General features: G+C 46.4%; 1 pseudogene; it reads right to left on the bottom strand.

The window, feature by feature from the left end:
• Positions 1–6079: 6079 nt before the first annotated feature.
• Positions 6080–8177, bottom strand: LOC110347122 (forkhead box protein M1 pseudogene; annotated as a pseudogene).
• Between the last annotated feature and the right edge of the window lie 11171 nt (positions 8178–19348).

Raw genomic sequence — 19348 nt, 5'->3', positions numbered from 1 at the left:
CTTGGGCCTCTGTGAACTTGTCCATCATCCCTAAGCCTGTGTGACATGAGATCTGGAGCTCTGTTAACCATCCCACCATTAGAGCCACCCTGCTCTTTCCTCAGAGCCAGGCCTCCATGAGCTGACTCATGCCATTTGTCTGGCTTTGCACCTGAGTGTTTTTTGTTTTGGGGGGTTTTTTGGTACCGGGAATCGAACTTGGGACCTTTCGATTGCGAGGCAGGCGGTGGCACCACTGAGCTAAATCCCGGCCCTGCACCTGAATGTATTTAATTACTTCACCTTCAGGGAACTTCTCTGCTCCGAGCCTGAAGCTGGGCCTTTGTTAATTTTTATTCTGCCAGTGTCTCTCCAGCCAAACCTCAAGCCAGAATTTCTGCCATTGACTATCTTCTCATCCAAACTTGAACCTGGGCTTCTTCTAATTATTTTGCGATCAATGCCCTTTTTTTTTTTTTTTCTTTTTTGGTACTGGGGATCGAATTCGGGACCTTTCGATTTCGAGGCAGGCAGCTGAACCACTGAGCTAAATCCCCGGCCCAATGCCCTTTTTCCCTGAGGATCCTTAATCCTGACTTTGCATCTGGGCCTCTATTATTTCACCATCAATACCCTTATGGGGTCAATTCCAACCTACACCCCTATATTAACAGTTGGACTTTGGGTATTTATGTGGTCCAAACTTTAAGCCCAGGCCTCTGTTAACTATTCTGCCATTGCTGTCTCTTTCACCTGAAGTCTGGGCATTTCTTTGTTTTTTGGTGCTGGGAACAAACCCAGAGCCTTTCGAATGCTAGGCAAGCACTCCAATACTGAGCTATAATCTCCAGCCCCAGGGCATTTCTTTTCTTTTTTTTTTTTTTTTTTTTTTTTTTGAGGGGTGTGCTAGGGCTCAAATCCAGGGCACTCTACCATGAAGCTACATCCCTAGTTTTTTTTTTTTTTTGGTACCTGGGATGGAACTCGGGTCCTTGGGCTTGCACAGCAGGCAGTGAAACCACTGAGCTAAATCCCCGGCCCCCTAGTATTTTTTATTTGAGACAAGGTCTCACTAAGTTTCGTAGGCTGGTCTTGACCTGGCAGTCCTTCCTCAGCCTTCAGAGTAGCTGGGATTCTAGGCCCCAAAATCTCGAACAGCCTTGAGTATTCCTTACTGTTTCCTATACCAGTGCCTGTCTAATATGACCTCAAGCCCAGGCACTCAAACCTATCATCCCCAGTGTCCATCTGGTCTATCCTCAAACCTAGGCCTCTGCTAATGATTCACAGGACCCCTAGCTTTACTTTAAACATGAGTCTTTTCAACTCTTCATCAGTGTCATGGGACTCTATTTACAATCCCACCATCAATAACTCTGCCAGACCCTTGAATCCAGGCCTCAGTTAACTCATGATTGATGCTTTACAGATCTGAAACCTGAGTTTGAGCCTTTGTTGACTTTTCTTTCTTATTTTTTCAGATTTTTTTTTCACTTTTGGTACTAGGGATCGAACTTGGCACCTTGCACTTGCGAGGCAGGCACCCAAACCACTGAGCTAAATCCCCGGCCCCTTTTTGCAGTATTTTTGAGGCAGACTCTCACTACATAGTTCAGGCTGGCCTTGAATTTATGGTCACCCCCTGCCTCAGCCTCCTGAATACTGAGATTACAGGCATGCACCACCACTCCCAGCCTTGTTGACTCAGCACTTATCTGGCCAGACCTCAGTAAACTAGTGCACAGTTACACCCCTCTGATCTTACCTTAAACCCTGGCCTGTTTACTATTCCCCTATAAATCCTGCTCTGATCTGACTTTGGGGGTGGGGAGGTTGTACTGGGGATTGAACCCAGGACCTTGCACATCTCAGGCATGTGCTCTGCTACTGAGATACATCCCTACCCTTTTTAAAATTGAGACAAGATGACTGTTGTGAGTTCAAGGCCAGCCTGAACAACATAGTGAGCCTGTCTCAATCAGTCAATAATTTTGAGACAGGGTCTTGCTAAATTGCCCAAACTGGCCTCAAATTTGGGATCCTCCTGCTTCAGCCTTCTGAGTACCTGGGATTAAAGGGATGTACCACCATACCCAGCTTCTGATCTTCTTTTTTTTTTTTTGAGACAAGGTCTTGCCATGTAGTCCAGGTTAGCCTTAAACTTGTGACAGTCCTCCTGCCTCAGCCTCCCAAGTGCTGGGATTGCAGGCGTGCCACCACACCCAGCTCTGATCTGATTTTGAACCTTGGGCACTGGTTATACTTACAGCAATTCCCTCTAGACAGGCCTCCGATCCATGTGCCTATTAACTGTTCCATGATTAAATCCCCCATTCTCACCTTGAACTTGAACATCTGCAAACTAGTCCACCATCAGTACTTAACTGTTCTCATTTGCAACTTAAGTCTGGGCTGAAATTCTTTGGTCCAACCATAATTCTGGGCTTCTTGTTAATATCCCACCACCACTGGCCCTCTACTCTGACTCAGCCTTTTTGAACTCTGGAACCCTCAAGGCATCTCTGGTCAGACTCTGAATCCAGAGATTGCTAGCTCTGAGCTCTCACACAGGCATCTTTTTGTTGTTGTTGTTGTTACCAGATCGAACTCAGGACGTTGTGCTTTTGAGGCAGGCACTGTGCCACTGAGCTAAATCCCCAGCCTACACAGGCATCTCTTAACAAGTTCAGCATGACAGAGCCCTCACCCAATGAAAACCCAGAGCTTTGGGTAGCTCTTCCACCAGTGGTGCCCTCTGCCCTGACCTCAAACCTGGCCCTTTTTTGTTTGCTTTTGTTTTTTGTTTTTTTGAGACAGTCTCCCTGTGTAGTTTAGGCTGGCCTTGAACTCACAGCAATCTTCCTGCCTCAGCCTCCCAAGTGCTCCGAGTACAGGCATCCACCACCACACCCGGCAAGCCTGGTCCTCTCTAAACTGTCCCAGCATCACTGACCCTTGGGTCTGACCGTGACTTTTGCCAGCTTCCAACACCAAGGTTCTTGGATCTGATTTTGAACTATTCCAAGACCTCCACCTCTCTGCTTTGTCCTCTCAGTGCCCTTCTAGTTTGGTTTTAAAAACAAGGGTTTTGGCCGGGCATTTGGCTCAGTGGTTCCGCTGCCTGCTGCGCAAGTGCAAGGACCCAAGTTCCATCCCCAGTACCAAAAAAACAAAAACAAACAAAAAAAAACCAAGGGTTTCTGTTCCCTCATCACCATCACTGCTTTCATGGCATGACCTTAAGCCTAGGCCTCCTTCAACAATCGAACTTAAAGGCCTTCTGGCCTGAAATCAAACCCAGATTTCTATTAATTCTTCACCTAAGAATGCCATGCTGGTCCTACCTGAGCTTCTACTTTGAAGCCTTTTTTTTCAGTACTGGGTATGGAACCCAAGGACTTTGCACTAAGCTACTCTCCCATCCCCTTTTTTTTTGGTACCAGGGATCGAACTCTGGACCGTCCGCTTGCCAGGCAGGCAGCGGCACCACTGAGCTAAATCCCTGGCCCTTTGTTAAAATTTGAGATGGTCTCGCTAAGTTACCAGGTTCTCCAGGCTGGGCTCTCACTTGGCAGTCCTGCCTCAGCCTCCCAGAGTGCTGGAATTACAGGCATGCACTGCCATGCCCTGTCATGCCCTGCTGAACCTAGGCCTGACCTCATTGGTCTGACCTCAGTCTTGATCCACTATTAATCATGATAGCATCCTTTTGGTCTGTTCTCATAATGGGGTTCTCTGAAAGGCATTTCACCCTCAGTGTCATCCTGGTCCCTAATCCAAGTTCTTGGACTATCTTTGTGCTCTGGTCTTTCTGATTTTTTTTTTGGTACTGGGGTCCTTGTGCTTTCGTGACAGGCAGCGTAACCACTGAGCTAAATCCCTGGCCCTGGTCTTTCTGATTCTTAACCAAGATTTGTTTACTCTTCCACATTAAAAGAACCACTGGTCTAGTTAGCTAACCCAGCAATTTATTATGAAATCCCTCCACTCCAGGCCTGACCACAAACCCAGTCCTCTATTAAATATTGTGTACCCATCAACCCCTTCTGGTTTGGCCTTCAGTTGGATTCTCTGACAATTGCCCCTCACGAGTGTCTTCAAGGTCTGTTGTTGAACTTGTGCAGTTGTTATTGCTTCCAACGTCTGTGCCCCCAGAGTCTGAACATGAACCTCAGGCTCTGTTAAATATTCCAGAATTTATTCCTTTTTTTTTTTTTAGTACTAGGGATTGAAATAGTACTAAATTCAGTACTAGACTGAACCCTGGGCCTTTGCGCCGAGCTATGTCCTCAGCTTTTTGTTATTGTTGGTTTTTTTTAGTACTGGGGATCGAACTCAGGACCTTGCTCTTTCGAGGCAGGCGGCGGCACCACTGAGCTAAATCCCCAGCCCCTATCCCCAGCTTTTTTATCTTGGTGTTTGTTTGTTTGTTTGATGGTGCTACGGATCAAACCCATGGGTGCTCTACCACTGAGCTACAAACCAGTTGTTTTTACTTTCTATTTTTATGAATTTTTGTGTGTGTGTGTGTGATACTGGGGATCAAACTCCGGACCTTGAACTTGTGAGGCAGCCACTTTGCCACTGAGCTAAATCCCTGGCCCTTACTTTTTATTTTTAGACAGGGTCTTACTAAACTGCCCAGGTGGGACTCAAACTTGCAACTCTCTTCCCTTAGCCTCCCTCAGTGCTGGGATTATAGGCACGCACCATCACACTGGGCTATCCCCCGCCCTTAAAATTTCTTTTTTAAATTTTGATACAAGGTCTTGCTAAATTGCTAAATTGTCCAGTCTAGGCTTGAACTTGTGATCATCCTGCCTCACACTCCCAAGGTGCATGTGCTAACCTATTCCCCTCTTGACTAACCTATAAGCCAAACATTTATTCATTTGTTCCCATCCTTTTTTCTCTGGTCTGACCCTAAACCAGGGCCTCTGTTGCCTGTGTTAACCATATGAATGCCCCTCAGGTCTGAATTCAAAGATTTGTTAACTGTTCTCCCCTCAACATCCACATCTCCATCTATTGGGTTTTTTGGTGTTTTTTTTTTTTCTGGTACCAGGGATCGAACTTGGGTCCTTGCACTTGCATAGCAGGCTGCGAAACCACTGAGCTAAATCCCCAGCAACATCTCCATCTAGGTATTCAAACAGAACCATTGTTAACTAATTAAAATTCTAAGCCCTCTTGCCTGATCTCAAATCTGGGTCTCTCTCTCTCTCTAGTAGTTGTGCCCTGGATTTTATCCAGTAGGTTGTTATGGTTGCTGTTGAGCTTGCTCCACGCACACTCCACCCAGAGCCTGGGGTGGTTCTTTGCAAAACTGAGGTAGAAGCCAAGGAAGCCAGGCATGTTGTGGTGCTCTGTGCCTTCTCAAGCCTCCGAGTGAGTGTCATCAGTGCTTGTCTCCCAGGCATAATTAGGGGGCACATCTGGGGACCCACTCTTTGCTTTATTTATTTTATCCCCTTCTCCCCCTCAAGCCTCCTCCCCTCCCTATGTACAAAAGCTTTGTTTTCGTTTTTTCTTCTATTTTCACTTTTTTTCTTGTCCCTTCCTTTCTCCCTCCCTCCTCCCTTATTCCCCTTCCCATTTGAACATTTTCTTCCCATTTCCCAACATCCATTCACTCTTTGCTTTAGATGCTTCCATTCCATCTCCAGTTTTTGACTCAAACGAGACCTTTGAATCCAGGATTTCTTCTGGTTCTTTTGGTACTGAGGATAGAACTTGGGACCTTTCGCTTTCGAGGGAGGCACCGGAACCACTGAGCTAAAATCCCCAGCTGCCAGGATTTCTTCTTGCAAGAAAGCTTACTTGGAAACACAGGGAGCTGGGAGGGAGGGGCAAAAAGAGGGGCCCAGCAAGTAGACTGGGCTGTCTGAGACCCCCCATTAAAGAACACTTGGGGCAGGTGCCTTGGGCCTGGAAGAAACTGCACACTGCAGGATGTCCCTTCTCTAGGAACCAAAGCAAGGGACAGAGGCAAACTGCACCTCCTTGTCATCCTACCCACCTTCTGGCAGTCTCTAGAGAATGATCTAAGGAGATAAGCTTACATTTATAATTAGAGGAGAATTTATACTATTTACAAAGGCCACCCTGCAAGGCGCAGGGAAGGGAGAAACTGGGCACAAAATGGAAATGATCTGGGGAATTCCTAATCCCTTTCCACTGTTGTTTTTGCCATTTCCACCCTTCAGCACCTGTATAGGGAAAGGGTAGTGGGAATTGCCAGAGACCCCTGCAGTGGTCCTGGTCTCCTGCAAGCCAGCACAACGTCCACAAGACAGGAAAGTGGGAATTAAAAGCACACAGACAGAGACTTGAGAGAAACTGAGTCTTGGGCTGATCTAAGCTGCTCTGGGCAGCAAAGACAAAGGACTCCCAGGACATCCAGTGTTTATTCATTACAAGTGTGGGAAGGGGGGAAAGCTGGGCAGGCCTTGGGACACCTGCTGATAACAAGTATCAAGCAGGCAGGACTGTAGAATGAGGGCACAAGTGTCTTTGCTGAAGAGAACAAATGGTTAATTCAGAGGGGAAGAAATTAGTTGGAGTCAGTTGACCTTGACTGGGAGTGAACCCAGGCAAGTGCTAAGCTCTGCTACTTCCAATGTAACACAGCCGAATTATGGAGGGGCAAGAAGCTTGTGCCACTATAGCCTGCTAATACTGGGCAGAGGGGGCTGGGGATTTAGCTCAGTGGTTTGGCCGCTTGCTGGGCAAGCGCAAGGAGCCAAGTTCGATCCCCGGTAGGTACCAAAACCAAAAACCAAAAAACAAAACCTGCCATTAGGGCTAGGGATTTAGCTCAGTGGTTCCAAAACAACAACAACAACAAAAACAAACAAAAAAACTGCCATTAATACTGGGCAGAGGTGTCTGCTATATACCTGGCAGGCAGAGCAGAGACCAGTTACAGACCCCATTGCTTACAAAGGGCCCCTCAATGGGGGTGTGGCTGCTGCCTTTGCACAATCAAGCCAGGTGGAGCTCCCAGGAACAGCAGGGTCCCTTAACCGCACTGTCCTCACTCAGAGAGCGCAGAAAGCCCTGGACTACCAGCCCACATGAGCGTCTTGGATGGTAGGTAGCTTGAACAGCAAGGGTCAAGGTCAGGCCTCCACTGTAGCTCAGGAATGAACTGAGAGCTGTTGATGTTTTCAGGGTCCACGGGGTCCTTCTCCAAGCCAGCAAAGCTGATGGCCAACAGGATCTTGCTAAGGTTGTCATTCGTTGTGTCTAGAGCCAGGCCTCTGTCAGAGAATGGCTGGCTGAAGGGTTGGGAACATGTGCTTCTGGGGACCCTGGTGTGGGGACTTCCAGATCTGAGCAGGAAGAGCTGCTAAAGGGGTCCGAGGCAAGGTCAGAGGGTTCTGAACTGAGGAGCTCTCAGAGGAGTCCAAGAGGGGAGTGTGTTTCAAAGGCATGGCGCTCAGATCCCTCAGGCCCAGGGAGTGTGTTTGGGGGGGTCTTCTAAGCTGGAATCCAGCCCCCTCACTTGGGGTTTAGGGGAGGAGAGATTTACTGGGGGTGCAGGAGGTGGGCAGTACCTCCTTCATGGGGGTCTTTTTTTTTATGGGGGTCTTGAAAGGCCCTCCCTCCTCCTGTGAGCAGCCAAGCTGTGGGGCAGACTCCGAGGACTGCCAGGACAGGGGCGCTCTGAGGAAACAAGCTCAGGCTCATCCACACAGGGAGGCTGGCTCATCTTCCTTTATTCCCCTCATTTAATCACAAGCTTTTCTTGAGATGCCATGCTGGGGACTTGAGCTCATTGTGGGGCTTCTTCGGCCTTGGAGTGGGAGAGCAGGATGAATCCTCCCAAGAGTGAGGTGACTCTTCTTAGAGAGATGGGCATGGAGAGAACCACTCCTCCAAGGGAGGGTTCTCCGCTTTGATGGGTCTCACTAGGTCCTCCCCAGGCTGGGTTTCTTCCTCCTTGATAGACTGAAGCGGAAGGGTAGGCAACAGCCCTTCTCCAAGCAGGGTTTCTCCTCCTTCACTGGTCCTACTGTAGGAAGAGGGCCTGTGCCCTCCTCAGCTGCAGCACCCCGGGAGCAATGCAGACTAGCTTCCTACAGTGGAAGCTACCAGGAACAACGGCACTGTTGCTGTGGGCTGCTCACTAGGGACTGCTCCATTAGGAAATAGATGGGTAGACCCATGCTAGCAGTGGCTTCATCTTCTGCCATGCGCCCAGTAGGAGTTTAGTTTTGATAGTCATATTCTGGTGGAGCTCCTCGTTGGGCCGTTTCTGCTGCTTAAACACCTGATCCAGTCAAGAATCTGTTAGCACTGGGGCAAATGGTACAAAAGGAGAACTTGCCATTGGTCGATGTCTCCAGAACAAACATGTCAGGGAGGGAAAGGTTGTAGCATGTGCTAGGAGTGGTGGCGCACACTTGTAATCCCAGCACTCAAGAGGCTGAGACAGGAGGATCGCTGTAAGTTTGAGGCCAGTTTGGGGTACAAAGGCCAACCTGAACTGCATAGTGAGACTCTGTCTCAAAAAAACAAAAAACGAAAAAAAACCCAAGGTTGTGGCAAATAGAGTTCCTCCAGCCTGGCTTGGCAGTGTGCTTCAAATAGGGAACACAGCCCAAGGATTTAGTTCAGTGGTGCCGCTGCTTGCCTCGAAAGCACAATGTCCTGAGTTCAATCCCGGTACCTAAATAAATAAATAAATAAATAAAATAGGGAACATGATCCTCAATCCAAATATAGATGTGCTTCAAGGTCACGCGCTTTTTCTCAGCACTGTTGGCGAACTGTATCGTGGCCATATAAGAGTAAAGTGGCACTCTGACAGAGCCCTGCCGAGCCTGATGCTCCCGAGGACTCCTCATCCTTAATCTGACTGCTCCAGGTGACAATTCTCCTTCTGCGCTTCTTCCCTGGTGCTGCAGGAGCCCAATGCCTCAGAACTCGTTGGATACCAGCTAAGCTGGGATGGGCCTGCAGCCTTCGGCCTCTCTGCCTGAGGGCTGCCATATGCCTGGGTACAAACTCCCAGTGATCACTCTGTCCTTCGGAATCATTGCCAGTTTGGGCTCACAGCTGGGGTCCCAGATGGTGAGTTGGGTTCCCCCACAGCCGATGAAGATGGGTTGGTTGGGCCCACTGCTGTACTTCTCTTCTGCTTTGTGGCTAATGCTGTGATGATGCTGTGGATGTCAGGATTGTTGGGGTGTTGGGCATGGTGGGATGATTAATAATCTTGGTCCCGGGCCGGGGATTTAGCTCAGTGGTTCCGCCGCCTGCCTCGAAACCACAAGGTCCCAAGTTCAATCCCCGGTACCAAAAAAAAAAAAAATAATAATAATAATCTTGGTCCCAGCTGGAAACTTGCAAGAGCTGGACTCTGCCACCTCATTGGAGGCCTGGGCTTGACTTTTTTTTTTTTTTGAGACAGGGCCTCGCTGTGTAGTTCAGGCTGGCCTTGAACTCTCATTGATACTCCTGTCTCAGCCTCCTGAGTGCTGAGATTACAAGCATGCAGTACCATGCCCCGCAGGAACTCTGGCTTCTGTCCTTACTCTAGTCAGTCATTTTGTGTTACAACAGGTCAGACTTTTTCTTTTTTTTGGTACCGGGGATCGAACTCGGATCCTTCCTCTTGCAAGGCAGGCGGCGGAACCACTGAGCTAAATCCCCGGCCCCAGTCCAGACTTTTCTGCAACAAGTGACTTTTCCATAGGTTCCTCTCCTTCTCCGGCCCAGGAAGAGGGCCTGCCAGTGGGGGAAGTTCAGGGAGGGAAAACAGAGAACGCCCAGAAGAGTGTCCGCAGCTCGCCTTTGTAAAAATGTGCCTGTGTGCAGGGCACTGTGCCGAGGGCTCCATCAGGCCTTGCTCAGGACATGTTTGTTAATAACTTGGGAGGAAACTGCAGCATGGAAATATAAGGACGTTTGACCAGGATCTCAGCGCTAGTGGTCAGATTTGGTTTCAGACCTGTACTGTCCACAGTGCAAGTTCCAGGACTGAACAAGTGTGAAATAATTAAATCCAGCTGGTCAGTCAGATGCACAAAGAGCAGACTAAGGTAGAGTGTCATGGATTGCCTCCCTCCTTAGCCAACTTAGGGGTGGGCATCACAGAGGTGGGCGTGCTCAGTGGGACTTCTCCATGCCAAGAAGGGCACCACAGGATGCTTGGGTCTCTGGCTGAAGAAAGCCCTGAGGTCTGAAGGTCCCTGAGGATGCCGGCTGTGCAGGGCAGGTATCAGGGTTTCCTCTTGTATCACAGCTGCCTCTGGGGAGTGCAGGGCTCTGTGTGGCTGGGTGGAAGGGCAGGAAGGACAAGGGAGGCCCAGCTTTGCTTCCCACTGAACACTGCCCACTGCAGCAGAGTGACATGTCAGCGTGTTTGTTTGTTTGTTTTTTTGAAACAGGTCTTGCTATGTAGTTCAGGCTGTAGTTTGGGTTGAACTCACTGTGTAGCCTCAGCCTCCCGAGTGCTGGAATCACAGGTGTGCACCACATGCCTGGCGCTCCAAGTCAGTATTTAGCACAGTCTGTGCCTGGCCATGGGACCTTGGCTTCTAGTGAGGACAGTGCAGGGAGGGACAGCAGCCGCACTAATCTCTGGGCTCTTTTGTTTAGTCCCCCATACTTCTATCTCAGTGATCTTAAAAGAACACCAAGTGTTATGGCTTGTGTTTAGATGTACACCCAAAGACTCTTTTGGTCTTAGGTGAGGCTTTTTCAGAGGTGGCTGAATCTAGAGTACATAATTGATTCATGGTGCAATGCTAGCCCCGAGGGCACTAGGATTAAGGGTGTAAGTCCTACCCCCCCAAGTAGTCTGAATAAAATAAAAAGGGCAGGAAGACACTGTTAAGCTCTCTGTTGCTTTGCTAATGTCTGTCCACCAGGAACTGTTGCCCTCTGCCACCCTGCCTTGGAGCCAGCCAATTATGAACTGAAACCTCTATGAACTGTAAGCCAAATAAACTTTTCCCCCTTTAACTTTGGGTGTTGGGTATTTTGTCTCAGCAACATGAGAAAAGTAACTCACCAAGTAGTATAGAATTTTCAGCAAGTCTTACCTTGTTTAGATGAACCTGTGCCAAACGAAAATCTTCAAAATAATTTCCATCGGTCTTATTATTTCTGGGTGGTACTTTTTTCATGCAGTTTCTAAGCAGTGGCCCTAACCAGAATGAGGTCAGTCACTTGGAGCTTTTGCAAATTCCTCACTTGGAGGAGAAAAGTGCAAAGAAAGGTATGTAGGTTTGGTTGGTCCGACAAACCTCCCAGCGTTTTCTGCTTGGGGTATTTCCCTGGATTCTGAATATTGCCCCAGGACACCTGTCTTAGTTCACTTTGGCCTCAGGACAGAGAAAAGATGTTTCCTGTTTGCCTACTCTTGCTCCAACTTCTTTCTCAGTTATGTTAGGTCCTTGGCTAAATTCTTTCCTCTTACATTCCATATGTTAACTGATGTCAGGAAACCAAGTGCAAACACTTAGATTTCATGTTTGAGCCTTCCGGTCAGAGGATTCTGGAGTTCAAGCTCTCCTAGCAGTACCTATCACCCTCTACATAATGCATCCAATGCTTAAAACTGCATTAGTAATCTCAAGCATGTTGAGCAGGCCACACGGGAGCCTCACTGTGGTAAAAAAAAATGTATTTCTTCTCTGTCAAGTTAATTTGTATCAAATTGAGAGAAATTCTTCAAAGCAGCCTTGAGGGGCTGGAAGTTGACTTAGAGACAATAGGACAAGCGTTGGCCTGGTGCTTTGTGCATTTCTTTGCAGTTGAAGAGCACACCCTAGCACTCTTGTGTATCTGCAGCGGTACACTGAGTGATTATGAGGAGGGGTAGCAGCAAAACCTTCAAGTAAACACAGGCCTCTCTGGGATCAATACTTTGTTCTTTTTTTTTTTTTTGGTGCCGGAGATCGAACTCGGATCCTTCCGCTTGCGCAGCAGGTGGTAGAACCACTGAGCCAAATCCCCAGCCCCAATACTTTGTTCTTTGATTGCAAGAATGGACTGTTTGAATGGGGGGCAGTGAGACAGGGTCTCACTCTATAATCCAGGCTGGCCTTGAACTCACTATGTAGCCCAGGCTGGCCTCGAACTCATGGTGATCCTCCTGCCTCAGCTTCCTGGGTGCTGGAATTACAAGCATGTGTCACCATGCCCAGATTGGACTGTTTAAATTTGACATTTTTGAAGTATTTTAGAAAATAGGTCCCCATCATACTAAAAGGGGAAAAACTAAAAGCTTTCCCTCTAATGTCAGGAACAAGACCAGGCTGTTCAACCTCACTACTCCTGTTCAGTGTAGTTCTTGAAACTTTAGCCAAAGTAACCAGGAAAGAAAAAGAAGTGAAAAGAATAAAGGAAGAAGTCAAAACTATCCTTACCTGCAGATGATGTCATCCTTTACATATAAGATGCAAAATGCTCTATCAGAATACCTAAGAGCTAAAAAACAAATTCAGCAAAATGGCAGGATAGAAAATCAACACACAAAAATCACTTGTATTCCTGTACACCAAAGACATGTACTGAGAAAGAAATCAGGAAAACAGTCCCGTTCACAGTGACTAGAAAAAAATAATTAAATAGGAATCAACCTTACCTGAGGACTGCCTGACACTTGGCATGAAACTGGTAGAGCAATGAGTCTTGGATGCAAGTGGTAGAGGCACACACAGGGTAAAGGCACAGGCCGCCACTGCTGCCACTTTTCGCTGTTCTAGACTGGAGGTGGCCCATCATTTGCAGTACCAGCTGGAGAGCGCTGAGGCATGGGCCTGTGCTCGCGGCTCAAGCCCGAGGCTTGGTAGAGACGGTTGGTAACCTCAACCTGGCCGGTAAGGGCATGAATGAGAGCCACCCAAAGACACCATATCTGCAGCACTCTGATGGCCCAAGCTCATGACATGCAATGACAAAAATGTCACACCAGCCAACGGGAGGGATGCCAGCTTGCTCCCCTGGAACTGGCCATGGAGGCTGGGACAACCCCACAGGTCTACACACCAGACATTACAGGCCATCTGTCTGTCCACTCACAGGGTGGGAATACCACCAAAAAGAGAAACTGAATGTAGCTAAGTGGCAGAGCACTTGTCTAGCATGCATGAGGCCCTTGATTTGATTCCTAGCAGTGAAAAAAAAATAGATATACTAGGTTCCATATCATCTTTCATGAAGAAATTGTTACAGAAATTTAAGCTGTAATATCTGAGCATAGTGGCACATGCCTATAATCTCAGCACTCAGGAGGCTGAGGCAGGAGGATCACCGTGAGTTCAAGGCCAACCTGAATTACAGAGCGAGACTTTGTCTCAAACAAACAAAAAGCAAAAAGAAAGAAATTTAAGCTGTAATATATTAGTGTGGTGGTTTTATGTTAGGAAAAAGGAAAAGAAACAGAGGTATGAGCTCAATGGGGCAGGTTATTGGAGAACAAACCTGAGAGGGACCCCTCTCACCCCACAGGCTGTGCGGCCTTTTGTAGGGCCATGGGGAGGGGGGAGTTCAGTGAGAGGGGGTTGTGGCTCCTGCCAAGAACAAGGCTTGAGAGAACACAGCGGTCATGGTTGCCCCAAGACGCTTGGGAGGCGCAGGGAGTAGCGGCTGCTATCAGTAGCTGGGCTGACTATGCTGAGTCCCAGGTGCAGCTGTGCTGGGAGAGGCAGTTTAGAGGGGTCTCTGATCACGATGGTGGCAGTTGGAGTCCTTCATAATATATCTACAAATTCTTTGATACTCCTTTATTAATGGAACAAATATTTGAGATAATCAGCTTATTACGAGACAAGGTTTATTGCGGCTTGCAGTTTTGGAGGTGTCCGTCCATCATGGGCTGGCCCTGTTGCTTTCAGATCTGTGGTGGTGTGTAGCACAAGTGATCACTTCAGGGCTGAAGGTGGGAGAGGAAGGTGCAGCTGGCTGTCCCTGCAAGGGCACACCCCCATTGAGTAGAAGACCTTCCGCTGAGCCCTCTTAAAGTTTCCTCACCTTGGGAAGGGGGCTTGAGGGGAGAAAGGGATAAAAGAAAATAAAATTTATTTTAAAACAAAACAAAAAACACTTGATAATTAAATAAAAAGTCTCTTCACCTCGAGGCTGAGGCAGAAGGGTCACTGTGAGTTTGAGACCAGCCTGGGCTATATAGTGAGTGCAAGACCAGCTACACAACAAGACCTTGCCTCAAAAAAAAAAAAAAAAAAAAGGGGGAGTGGCATGAAACATGGTGTGGTGGTGCACGGCTGTAATCCCAGCACTGTGGGACCCTGAGGCAGGAGGATCACAAGTTCAAGCCCAGCCTGGGCAACTTAGTGACTTAGTGAGACCCTGTCTCAACATAAATAATAAAAAGAGCTGGGGATGCAGCTCAGTGCAAAGGCCCTGGATACAATCCCCAGTACCAGAAAAGGAAAAGAGTAAAGACAGTAAGTGGCATGGTACTATGTACAAAAGGCCAGCCCCAGGTTCAGTGATTCACCGTAAAGACTCAGAACTCAGCATATAGTCAAACTCACAGCTATGACTTATTACAGCAAAAGGACCAAGAGCAAAACTCAGCACAGGGCAAACATGCTTGGGGAAAGTCTGGAGGAAACCAGGTGCAAATTCCCAAGATTCCTGTCCTAGTGGAGTCACACAGGACACAGTTTCTCTAGCACATCAGACTGTCCTCACAGAGAATGATGGCACATGCCCATAATCCCAGCATTCAAGAGACTGAGGCAAAAAACCAGGGGTGAGATCCTATCTCAAAAAAAAGAAAGAAGAAAGAAAGAAAGACAGACAGACAGACAGAAAGAAAGAAAGAAAGAATCAATCAATGAATTGTTCTGAAGCAGGTTCCATTGGGCCAAGTCACACAGGCACTCTCTGCCTAGCATGTACCAAAAATCTGGATGCTGGGAGGAGAGCAGGGTCAACATAAACCACACTGTTTGCACACACAGGTCAGGCGCTGTGCGCCACTCCTGACATTTAGGTTCCCCGTCTAAGCTCCAAATGCCAGCTCTATTAGTTGCCGTGAGCTGCCATAATTACGGGGCTTAAACACTTGGAATTTATTTCCTCAGAGTTCTGGAGGCTGCAAGCCCAAAGTCAAGGTCCTGGGCTGTGGATTTAGCTCAGTGGCATCATACCTGTATGGCAAGCACAAGGTCCTGAATTCGATCCCCGGTACTGGAAAAACAAAAAACAAATGAAAAAACAAAGTCAAGGTGCCACCAAGCTCTCTATCCTTAATTCTTCCTTAAGGGACCTACCTCCAAATCCAGTCATCCTAGGGGTCAGGGCTTCAAAATATGAACTGTGGAAGACACAATTGAGTCTACAGCACCAGCCGAGTGTGTCTTTGTAAGCAGGCCTTTTGAAGAGTAGCCTCACCCAAGTGTGCTGGCACTCACCCATGATGCCAACTAGGCTGAGGGAACTTAGCATTTTAACAAGACCCTGTCTGAAAACAAAACAACCAATCAGTCACAGACCTGCTCTTTGGATTCTTTCCTGCACAATCCCTAATACCCAGGTCCAGAAGCCTGGGAATGGCTGTCAAGTACATTAGACCCTGGGAGAAAGACAGGAAGCCCCGTTGAGTTCCTTGCAATCCAGATTATAATGGCTGGGTATTGAGAACCTGCCTGGACAGGTAGAGCCCTTGCCTATCATGCTTAAGGTCCTGGATTCCATCCCCAACAATGAGAAAGAAAGGAAGGAAGGGAGGGAGGGAGGGAAGGAGAGAAAAAAAACTGAGCCAGATACAGTGGCTAAAGTGAGAGGTTTGCTGGAGCTGAGGAGTTCCAGATCAGTCCAGACGACATAGGAAGTCCTGTCTTAAAGCAAAAACTGAGCAAGATTTTGCCTATAATTTCTGGCCAAACAGAATATGGACTAATACTTTGCTCTTTGTTTGTTTTTTTGGTACCGGCGATTGAACTCGGGTCCTTATGCTTGCGAGGCAGGTGGTGGAACCACTGAGCTCAATCCCCGGCCCTACTTTGCTCTTTATATTTTGGGTTTCTCATATAAGAGAAACCATGTGATACCCAAAATATAAAAAGCAAAACAGGTAGTATTTTTCAAATTTTTTTCAAATGGGAAGGGGAACAAGACATGGAAGGAGCAGGGAGGGATAGAAGGGGTAGAAACAAAAAAGAATTAAGAGGTGTTTTATGTATACTTTCCACCTCCCTACCATAAATGTAATCATTATGTACTGCAAACATATACTAATAAAGAAGAATATTGGGAAATACTTGACAACCTGGAATTTTATGTCATTTCCAGGACAATAACAAAGAGCTTTTGGGCTCAGAAACAAGCAGATGTGTTCTAAATAAGGTGCACATAATCATTAATTCTCACAACCACCCATAAAGTAGGTAAAGAAAGCAACATCATTCCCACTTTACAGATGAAGAATATGAGGCCCGGAGAGCTTTTGTAGCTTGCCAAGGGTCGTACAACAGTGAATTACTGGATTCGAACCCAGCTGGACTCCTACCAGTCAAACTGTCCTGTCTTTCATCAGTAGGATCATCTCCAAGTTGAATTTGTTTATTTTGTTTTTCGAGAATCTTGCTATGTAGACTGTATGTGTCAACTCCCTGCTTCAGCCTCCCAGAGTCCTGTGATTACAGGGTAGGATCTTCTTTTATGGCTCTCAGAATTGTAGTACTGGGGATCGAATCGTCCACATCGCCTACACTGGGCAGGCACTCTACCCCGAGCCACACGTATCCCCCACAGGGACCTTTTATTTTGTCACCATGGCTTGAGACTTTCTAAAAAGTTCTGCTTGGCCATCTATGAAAAACCAACAGCCAATATCATACTAAATGGTCAAAAACTGAAATCCTTCACACTAAAATCAGGAACAAGACAAGGATGTCCACTATCACCACTCTTGTTCAATATACTTTTGGAAACATTAGCCACAGCAATTAGACAAGTGAAAGAAATAAAAGGAAGATAGGAAATGAAGCCAAATTGTCATTATTTACCGATGACATGATACTGTATATAGAAGACCCCAAGAACTCCACCAAAAGTCTTCTAGACTTAATAACCAAATTCAGTCAAGTGGCTGGTTACAAGGTCAACACACAAAAATCAATAGCTTTCCTCTACACAAATGACAGACTCAATGAGAAAGAAATAGGGCAAATAATTCCTTTCACAATAGCATCCAAAAAACTGAAATACCTAGGAATCAACCTAAGGAAAGAAATCAAAGACCTCTTCTGTGAAAACTATAGCACTCTGAAAAGAGAGATTGAAGATATCATCAGAAAATGGACAGACATCCCCTGCTCCTGGGTAGGAAGGATTAATATAGTGAAAATGGCCATACTTCCAAAACTGCTATATAGATTCAATGCAATTCCAATTGAGATCCCAGCAGCATACTTCACGGACCTTGAGAAAACAATCCAAAAATTCATTTGGAACAAGAAGAGACCCAGAATAGCAAAAGCAATTCTAGGTAAAAGAGACACGGCAGGGGGTATCACAATCCCCAACCTGCAACTATACTACAAAGCTACTGTGATAAAAACAGCATGGTACTGGCAAAGAAACAGACCTGAGGACCAGTGGAACAGATTAGAAGATGCAGAAACAATGCCAGACAAACTCAGCCATCTCATCTTCGATAAAGGAGGCAAACACCCTCACTGGAGGAACGACAGCCTCTTTAATAAATGGTGCTGGAAAAATTGGGTTTCAATTTGCCAAAGATTAAAACTAGACCTATATCTCTCACCATGCACTAAACTAAAATCAAAATGGATTAAAGATCTAAATATTAAAATAGAAACACTGAGGGGCTGGGGATTTAGTTGCCCATGAACTACGACAAACAATCAACAAGTGGGATCTCTTCTTATTAAAAGGCTTCTGCACAGCAAGAGAAACCAACAGCAGTGTGAAGAGACAACCCACAATGTGGGAAAAAATCTTCACCTGCTCTTCCTCAGACAAAGGTCTACTATCTCGAATCTATAAAGAACTTAAAAAGATCAGACCTCCCAAATTTAAAGACCCAATCCAAAAATGGGCATCTGAAATGAACAGACATTTTTCAGACAAAGAAGTAGAAATAGCAAATAAATACATGAAAAAATGTTCAACATCACTAGTCATTCGAGAGATGGAAATGAAAACAACGCTGAGATTCCACCTCACTCCAGAAAGAATGGCTGCTATCATGAAATCAACCAATAACCAATGCTGGCGGGGCTGTGGGGAAAGAGGAACCCTGCTCCACTGCTGGTGGGAGTGTAGACTGGTGCAACCACTGTGGAAATCAGTATGGAGATACCTCAAAGAACTAGGACTGGAAGTCCCATTTGACCCCGCTATTCCACTGCTGGGGATCTTCCCCAAAGAATTAAAAGAATCATATACCACAGTGATATATGTGCACCCATGTTCATAGCAGCACACTTTGTGATAGCTAAAACTTGGAAACAGCCCAAATGCCCATCAACTGGAGACTGGATAAAGAAAATGTGGTGGTTTTTTTTTAAATAAAATGGAGTACTACTCAGCCATAAAAAGTGAGAAATTAGAGACATTTATAGCTAAGTGGATGCACATTGAGGCGATATTCTTAAGTGAAATAAATAAGACACACATGTATAAATACTGAATAGTTTCTCTGGTGTGAGAAACTGAAAGTGTAAATAAGGACTAAAATGTATAATAGGTAATGTGAAATAGGAAGAAAAGGGGAAAAGGGGAAGGAAGTGGGAGGGGTAGGGGAAAGGAAAGAAGAGAATGGAATTAATATGAGAAAATGGAAGGGATGGGGATTTAGCTCAGTGGTTTCGTCGCCTGCTGCGCAAGCGCAAGGACCCGAGTTTGATCCCCGGTACCAAAAAAGCAAACAAACAAACAAATATGAGAAAATGGAAAAATAGGAACAAAATCTTTGTAAATTGGGACGAATGGAGGGGTTGAAGGGAGGGCTGGGCAAGGGTGAAAAATAAGAACCAAGAGAGATTATGTAAAGGTGCAAATTTCCAATAATGAATGTCATTATATTGTATACCTAAAATGTACCAATGATTAGAATGAATAATCGATAATGCAAAATAGGAAGAAAAGGTCCAAAGGGGTAGGGGTAGTGGGAGGGGCAGGGGAAAGTAAAGAAGGGAAAGGAAAAATGATGAGAAAAGGAAAAAATGGAAATAAAGTCTTTGCAAATAGGGAAGGGTGGGGGGGGTGAAGGGAGGGCTAGGAATGGGGAAAAATAAGAACCAAGATGCATCATGTAAAGGTACAATTCCCAATGAGAAATGTAAATGTGTTGTATACGTACAATGTACCAATAAAAGAATTTAACAACAACAACAAAACGTTCCGCTTGGTGGCA

This window comes from Heterocephalus glaber, unplaced genomic scaffold (assembly GCF_053883595.1).
Source record: "Heterocephalus glaber isolate CG9 unplaced genomic scaffold, H.glaber_assembly_v1.0 deba00001546, whole genome shotgun sequence".
Taxonomy (NCBI): Eukaryota; Metazoa; Chordata; class Mammalia; order Rodentia; family Bathyergidae; genus Heterocephalus; species Heterocephalus glaber.
This window is presented reverse-complemented; position numbering and strand designations above follow the sequence as displayed.